Source organism: Schistocerca gregaria, chromosome 1 (genome assembly GCF_023897955.1).
Source record: "Schistocerca gregaria isolate iqSchGreg1 chromosome 1, iqSchGreg1.2, whole genome shotgun sequence".
Lineage (NCBI taxonomy): Eukaryota > Metazoa > Arthropoda > Insecta > Orthoptera > Acrididae > Schistocerca > Schistocerca gregaria.
The window spans coordinates 589,261,522-589,270,468 of NC_064920.1; positions in this window are offsets into that span (position 1 = coordinate 589,261,522).

An 8,947-nucleotide genomic window follows, 5' to 3' on the forward strand; every position below is an offset into this window, starting at 1 on the left:
ACAGAAAACCGTATTATCTGCTACGTGTATAGAGGCTAGTGTTGCAACATCGCTATTGCAGTATAGCCAGCCTAACTTGATGTAATGCGAACTGTTGCCGGTGCATGTATAAGTGACAAGGGTGTCTTGGAGGCATCGCTGGTGTTAGATGTGCTGTAGGGACTAATAGAGATTAACATCAAGAGGGTTACAGAATCAAAGTATTCTAAGTGGTTCAGAGAAGCTGGTGGGTGAGGGGGAGGGGGATGGGAGGAGGGGGGGGGGGGGTGCAGATGGCACAGGTTGTGAAGCAGCCATTGAGAAGAGCATATTGTGCTCAGCATTGTATTCTAACATGTGAACCAGACAAGGACTTGGGGATTCTGGAGGGCTTTCAAGGGTTCCTCTGGATGGTCCATATCATTGCACCTGAACCAGACAAGGACTTTGAGAGTCTGGCTGGCTTGGAAGGGTTACTATGGATGGACCATAGTTATGTCACCATTTGCAGCCAATGACTATGCTATAGAGTTGAAGTTGGTAGCTCATTGGGAGAGCTGGAAGGCCATAGAGACAATGAAGAGAGTAGTTTGTGTGTTTGATATGAGAGGCTAGGCTGTGAGCAGTGAGTTGGAGGTGTTTGTCAACAAAAGGTGAGAGTCTTTCAGTAGCAGTAAAATAACCAGCTACAAGGTGGTATCCAGAATGGTTAGGTTTGTAAATCTACAGAAAGCGTGTAGAAGAAGAGCAACCAGCTACAAAACATCAAAGCCCATCTGAAACACTAACAATCCCTTGCCACAAGGGCCATACCCCTAACTAAGAACAGTCCAATGCACCCGCCCTGCACATTGTACTCCAGTCATGTCACAGGCATATCCTATGCTATCACAGGCAAGGCCAGTTGTGACAGCAGTCATATTATATACCAGCTTTGCTGCAACTTCTGCACAGCATTTTATGTGGGCTTGACCACCAATCAGCTCTCCACCCAACTCAGTGGCCATTGTCAAACTGTAGACAAGAATTCAGTTGTGACTGCCCAATGTTGGGACATTCCACTGAGCACAACACACTCAACCTCAGTGCCTGCTTCACAACCTATGCCTTATAGATCCTTCCCAACACGTCCTGTGATCCCATAATCGTCTTAGCTTCTATCTCTGTTAACTGCTGACCCACACCCAGTTCCGCTCCTACCCCATGTTCTTAACTCGACTCAACATGCACTCACACCCTCCTCTCTGCAGTCTCCCTTTTTTCTGTAATACATCTCTCTCCAAAGCCAGTGCTGTTAGCTTTGAAGAAGGGTTCATTTGCAAGATAAGCAACATTTTCAGTCTTGTTTATGTGTCTTTTGACGACTTGACACTTTGACTATACAGTGAGTTGTTTCCTTTACTCAGTTCATTAATTACATTCCAACAAGGACTTACTATTACCATTGTAGAACTTCTTGAGATTTATACATATTTAGGGGTAATATTAACAAGTGATATTATCAGATATGAGTGAATGACTTAGATTTGTAGGGAGGGTTCTGGGAAAATGCAGTGCATATGTAAGCAAAATCACATACAAAACTCTAGTGCCACCAATTATAGAGTATTATTCATGTTTTTGCTTTCTTTATGAAGTAGGTGTGACAACAGGCATCAATTGAATTTAGAGATTTGCTGGTGGGATTTAAACAGTTTGGTGTAGTCCATACAAAATAATAACAGAAATGCTTGGGAAACAGCAGTAATCTTTGGAAAGAAGACAATTTAGCTCTTGCGAAACCTCATTGTGTTAATTTAGGGAACCAGAATGTGAAGAAATGACCATTACGCTGCCAGCACTTTGTACGTTATGTGGGGTTCAAAGGTATAACATGAAAGAGATTAGTGCACTTACACAGGCATAATAATAATAATAATAATAATAATAATATAGATTTTATTTTCTTTAGGCCATTACAGCAATTGACCATGTCAAATGAAGGTACAATTTACAATACAGTGTGATAACGTATTGACTACTGAAATATTTTAGCTTATATTACAATAAATGTACAGTTGGTCATCTATTGGATCACTGCATTTTACAGTTGAAGAATTCATTAATGTCATAGGATGGATGGGCAAATTAACCATTCATGCAGTCTTTCTTTGAATGTATATTGAGAAAGACCCTGTATAGCAGGTGGCCGTTTATTAAATAGTTTGTGCCTTGTGACTTTCCAGCTAATTATTGATTTTGATAATTTGTGGTAAGGTGTGTAAATGTGTTTGATGGTTCTTGTATTGTAACAATGTACATTTTCTCTACATTTCACATCTTGTAGGTTCTTCTTCATATAGCTTAAGACATTGTATATATAAAGGTTTAGTCCTGTGTTAATTTTTTGTTTCTTTAAATAAGGGTTTACAGTGAGTCTTATGTGAAGAATTTGTAATTATCCTAATGGCTTTCTTCTGCAATAATAAGATGTCATGATAAAGCCATAGGATATTATACTTGGGAAAAATGCAAAATAAGATGATATGACATCAGCGCACACTCTGTTGCAGAGTGAAAATCTCATTCTGGAAACATCCCCCAGGCTGTGACTAAGTCATGTCTCTGCAATATCCTTTCTTTCAGGAGTGCTAGTTTTGCAAGGTTCACGGGAGAGCTTCTGTTAAGTGTGGAAGGTAGGAGACGAGGTACTGACAGAAGTAAAGCTGTGAGGATGGGGCATGAGTCATGCTTGGGTAGCTCAGTTGGTAGAGCACTTGCCCGCGAAAGGCAAAGGTCCTGAGGTCGAGTCTCGGTCCAGCACACAGTTTTAATCTGCCAGGAAGTTTCATATCAGCGCACACTCTGCTGCAGAGTGAAAATCTCATTCTGATCTGACATATGTTTCAGGTACACAATTTCTGAGTTGTCTTAATAAATAAATTACTCTAGATAGCTTACTACTAATATAGTTTGCATGTTGGCCCCAGGATAACTTTTCATCTAAATAAACTCCCAGGAATTTAACAGAAATATGGCCATCAGATAGTGGCTTATCTCTTAGAGTGAAGATTATCTGCTGAGTTTTATTTTCATTTAGCAAGAAACCATTTGGTCTGAACCAATATGCTGTTTGAGTGAGCGTATTTTCAGCACAGGTTTCAAGATATTTAAGATTGTTACTGCTATTTAGAAAAGCCGTATCATCTGCATACAATAAAGTGGCGGATCTAATAAATGAGGGGAGGTCATTGATCATTATCAGAAACAGGAAGGGGCCCAGTACAGATCCCTGAGGCACACCTACTTTATCATTTTCTATGGTTGACATTTCCTTACCAGCACAAACTATCTGTTTACACTTATTGAGATAAGCTTTTAATAGTCTGAGACTGTTTCCTTTGATGCCTTAGAATTCTAGTTTCTGTAGTAGTGGTGTGTGCTCAACACAGCCGAAGGCCTTGCTTAGGTTAGTTTTGCGTTTATTGGTGGAATTATGTATGCTGTTGGATTTGTAGGGTTTTTTTGCCTTGCAGGATGGCTTTTTTGTCTTCATTCCTGCATGCCACATAGGCTGATTTGGCATAGTTAGACATCATACTATTGTATATGTTGTACAGTAACAAAACTTGTTTTTTTAAAATCCGTCAGTTGTTTAGTGTACCACATATTTTGTCTGTTTTGAGATCTGGATTTGTCCATTATTTTGATTTTCTTTATGGGAATACTATGGTTGAATAGGGTCTAAAAAATCTATCAAATATTATTTTGGCTGGCAGGTCATTACTTGATGTGTAATGTCCATCGACACTATAATGGCCAAACCAGTCTCTGTCAGCAAGGGAATCACGAAATGTGTTAATTTTATCATCAGTTACGGGTCTGGTAATTACAACTGTTGGGACAGGTCTGTTTGTATTGTTCCTATTGAGGGGAATTTTATTTGCATAATTTAGAGATACAGATTCATGGTCTGAGAATGGAAACACTACAACTTCGCATGTGTTTTCAGTGGTCTTGAAGTTTACAAAGATGTTATCTAAACATGCTTTGTTTCTCGTGGGCCTGTTATTGACATGATGTAAATTGTATTGTCTTGTTAAGTCCTATTACAGTTTCATAGTGTAACCATTAAGTATTACTTAATTCACTCAGTAGCATGGCCATTTTTTCTAAAAGTGTGTTAATGCTTCCCTTTCGTGATCTGTACGTGGATACTGTCATTAGCTTATGACTATTAATGATAATACCTGTAACGTCAAAGTGCTGTTCATCACACAAGGAATTTAGGTCAAGTTTGGTTATTGTGCAATTGAGTGACCGGTTGGTATAAATTGCCACACCATCTCTAATGTGCTCTTTCCTACAGTAGCTATTTACTACTAAAGTTGTCAAATTTGCTAACTGCAAGTTCATTCTCATTAGCCCAGTGTGCACTCAGACAAAAAATATCCAACCGGTTGTCAAGACCAAACTCGTTCTTTATCTTTCAGTCATTGAACGTTAAGGTAACATATTTTAAGATCTACACTCTTATTGCTTACACACTGAACACTATGGTGATTGGTTTGCAAACCTTTTACAATGCTTATCTTGTGGATGTCTTCCTCTTGTTGCCTTTTACTAAAAAATTGTTCACTTGGTGCGGTAGTACATCTACTTTTGTATGCCTACTTTTCCCTCCTTGTGATGATATTGCAGGTGAGGCTGCTATTACAGGAATTGATGGAACTGCTGTTATGGTGTGTGGAGACACTGTTGTGGCATCTGGTGACTATGGAGATGTGGTTGTTGCTTCTTCTTTTGCTGCTGTTGAATCTTGCTGATGAAGTGTGGTAGGTGCTGCTGCTGCTGCTGCTAATGCTGCTGCAGGCACTGTTGTGGCAACTGGTGACTGTGGAGATGTGGATGTTGCTTCATCTTCTGCTGCTGTTGAATCCTGTAGATGAAGTGCAGTAGGTACTGCTGCTGCAGCATTTGTTATGTGTGAAGATACAATAGCTACTTCCACCTCTACTGCTGCTTTAGAAGTAACCATTTCTTCAGGCTCTACTTGCATCAAGGAAGGAACTGGAAGAGCAGCAATTACTTCTTGGTTGTCAGATGCATTCAGTATCATGCTGATGTTTTGGCACAGTGTCTTCTTGCCTCTGTTTTTAAGGTGCATGCCATGTCTCGTATAACATTCTCTTTGCAAGGAGTCTAGACTTATAAAATATGCATTTTGGTAGGCCCTGCAAATCTTTGAGTATTGCCTGTTTGCTTTTAGGATTTCCACGTTTACACATGACCATTCCAAAAGGTCATGCCTATGCGGAATTCCGACTGCAAAAACTGATTTCTCTTCTGTTGAATTTAGTATTGCCTTAAGGTTTTGTGTTGCACTGTGGAGATCATTTTCATAGACATTATTGGCTCCAGCTTTGAAGACAATATGATGATCATTTTTGGTTTCTATGTTTCTAATGAGTTCTTGAATGGGTGCACCTGGTTTGACAATACTAGTTGCTTGTATACAATGACTGTAACATAGTATTTTTGCAATTTCACGTCCATGGCTATCAGAGAATATTTTCACTTCGATATTGTCTTCGCATTTATTGTGGAAGTTTCTGCTCATGTGCTTGTCACTATAAGGATTTGACATGTTGTTGTTGTCACAGTTTTCCATGGATCCCACATTTATATCTGAATCTAGTGCATGAAAATGGTTATTTATAGCACAGGGTTTCTACAGTCAATAGGTTTCACACGACCAAGCCTTTTTGGCCCAGTAAATATTTGTTGCCTTGTTGTTTCTACCTTTATATCCATTTCAGAGCACTCGTTTATTGTAGGTAGGACACTGAAACTGGTTTTATTGCTGCAGTTCATTCCATTCATTGTATTTATCAGCTTTTCACTACTTTTTTCCACGATCATGCTAGTCTTGTGCTCCCAGTTCCGTATTTTATTTTATTTGCTTTGGCGATTGGGCTATTACGCGCCTTTTTCAGTTCCGGCATTTTCCTTTTCTAAATGCACAATGTCCCGCCTTAGTACATCTACAATTAATTGGAGACTTGATACACATTCACTTAGCTTCACTATTTCACTGTTATAATTTACGTACGTTCCGTTTTTCACCTGGACAGTGCAGATGTATGTGTAGTTTAATCACTTCAGGCTTAATGTATGCAACCAATGACATTAATGAAATAGTGCCATACTATACATTGGAGAAAATAAATTGGAGATGGTCCTTCCTTGAACAGAATATTCCCAAGTACGGTACCTATACAACTATCTCCACTTCAGAAACTTCCTGGCAGGTTGACTGTGTGCTAGACAAAGACTCATACTCAGCACCTTTATCTTTTGTGGGCAAGTAGCCTACCAACTGAGCTACCCAAGCACAACTTGGAGAAAATAAATTGCAGATGGTCCTTCCTTGAACAGAATATTCCCAAGTACGGTACCTATACAACTATCTCCACTTCAGAAACTTCCTGGCAGGTTGACTGTGTGCTAGACAAAGACTCATACTCAGCACCTTTATCTTTCGTGGGCAAGTAGCCTACCAACTGAGCTACCCAAGCACAACTCACAACCTGTCCTCACAGCTTTGCTTCCGCCAGTACCTCATCTCCTACCTTTCAAATTACACAGAAGCTCTCCTGTGAAACTTGCAAGACTAACACTGGTGGAAGCTCAGCTGTGAAGACTGCTTGTGAGTCATACTTTGGTAGCTCAGTCAATAGGCCGCTTGGCTGCAAAAGTCTTGAGTTCGAGTCTCTGTCTGACACGCAGTTTTAATCTGCCAGCAAATTTCATGTCAGCAAACACTCTGCTGCAGAGTGAAAATTCTACTTTGGAAACATCCCTTGGGCTGTGTGTGGCTAATCAATGTCTCTGCACTATCCTTTCATCTGGGAGCGCTAGTCTTCCAAGTTATGTAGGAGAGATTCTGTGAATTTTTGAAGGTAGGAGACAAGGTAATGGCAGAAGCAAAGCTGTGAGGATGGGTTGTGGGTTGTGCTTGGGTAGCTCAGTCAGTAAAGTACTTGCTCATGAAAGGCAGAGGTCCCAAGTATGAGTCTCGGTCCAGCATAAAGTTTTAAGCTGCCAGGAAGTTTCATATCAGTACACACTCTGCTGTAGTTTGCCTAAGAGCGGATGGTGCTGCTATGCTCTGTCTGTCATCCACAGTGCCACAATTGCTTGTGGATAGGAGTGACCACCTTCCTGTTCAAATCCCAAATTCTTAAATCACAGTCTTAACTACATTAAATACTGGAATTTATAAATAACATCACTTGAATAATAATTATAAGTTCAAAAAATGTTCAATTTATTTGCCATGTATATGTATGTACATTCCTATACTGGTTAAAAGAAAGTTTGATTAGTGATATAAATATGGCTATCAGCAGAAATAAAATTTTCTTTCTACTTGTAAAATAATCAAGGTTGACACACTGTTTTTTTTTTTACTCATTCATCGACTATGGCTTTATGAAGTTCACAGCTTGAAGCACCACTCCAGATTACTAAAGAAAAGAATCAAATTTTCAACTGTAATTTCTGCTAATGGAGTTGAAATCAGACACCAATACTATTTCAAAAAAATATTGAAGTCCAAATTATGCTTCATGCCTTCAAAATATAAATGTCGAGCTCAGATGTTCAAAAAATTTTGAAAGTCCACTGTGCGAAATGCACCCAAAAATTTAAAAGTCCTCATTACCTGCAGGAGAAATCACCTCTCAGACATTAATCCTGTTTCAAAACCATTGGGAAACCCTCTATCCTGACATATTTTGTGGACGTCTTTATATAGGTGAAGCCCTTCCCCATCTTACCAATGTTCAGAAGCTACTAACTACATTTGAAACTCATCTTTTTAAATTCTCATTGTGCAGACCAATTTATATAATTTGTGTATCATTTGGAACATGCTTAAAAGATGCATAATACTAGGCATCATGGTCATATGTATCAGTATCCTTGCTGAAAGGTGTACATCAACCACTTGTAATTATTAAATAATTGAAGAAATAAAATTTGGCATACAGCTTACAGGCACAGCAAATATTATATACTGAATTTGGTAGTCATTTTACTAGCTCCCAGAGGTACGTTTTTAATTTAACTGGTAATTTAAATTAAAAAATTCATTAAAAAGTTTTGTAAATCTAATTATTCTGCTGTATAAATTGAAATCTGTTTAGACATATATATGTATTTTGGACAGATGCTAATTGATGATGTATTTGGTTTACCATGTGTAATGTGCCATAATTATTTATTTATTAGTAGTGTTGTAATGTGGTTCTATGGCTTTCATTTACATCTTCATTCAGTTACATACTGTTGGCTATGCCAATCAGTTTCACTTTGACTCCTTTTCAGGTGACCTCTTGGTCAGCATGTAATGAAAAGGATTGGGAAGTGATGCCAGAATTACTAATCTTGATTAATGAACTTCTCTGTGTGTTTGCAAATTTTTAATTGTACTTCTTACAGAAAGAGATCTTGGTCTTGATATGTTCTCCTCATTGAAATCTCTAAAATTGTGAGTATCTTAACTGCATAGGATAAAGGCAGTTTAAAACTGTGCACTGGACCTGGACACACACCCAGAAATTTGAGCTGTCCAGGCACAACTCACAGCTCACCTTCATAGCTTCTGGTGTACCAGTGTTCCTCTTCTATTTTCAACAATTTACCAAAGTTTTTCTGCATATCAACCGAGCGAGGTAGCGCAGTGGTTAGCACACTGGACTCTCATTTGGGAGGATGATGGTTCAATCCCGCATCTGGCCATCCTGATTTTGGTTTTCTGTGATTTCCCTAAATCACTTTAGGCAAATGCCGGGATAGTTCCTGTGAAAAGGCATGGCCAATTTCCTTCCCCATCCTTCCCTAATCCAAGTGTTGCTCCATCTCTAATGACCTCATTGTCGATGGGATGTTAAACACTAATCTCCTCCTCCTCCTTTTCTGCATA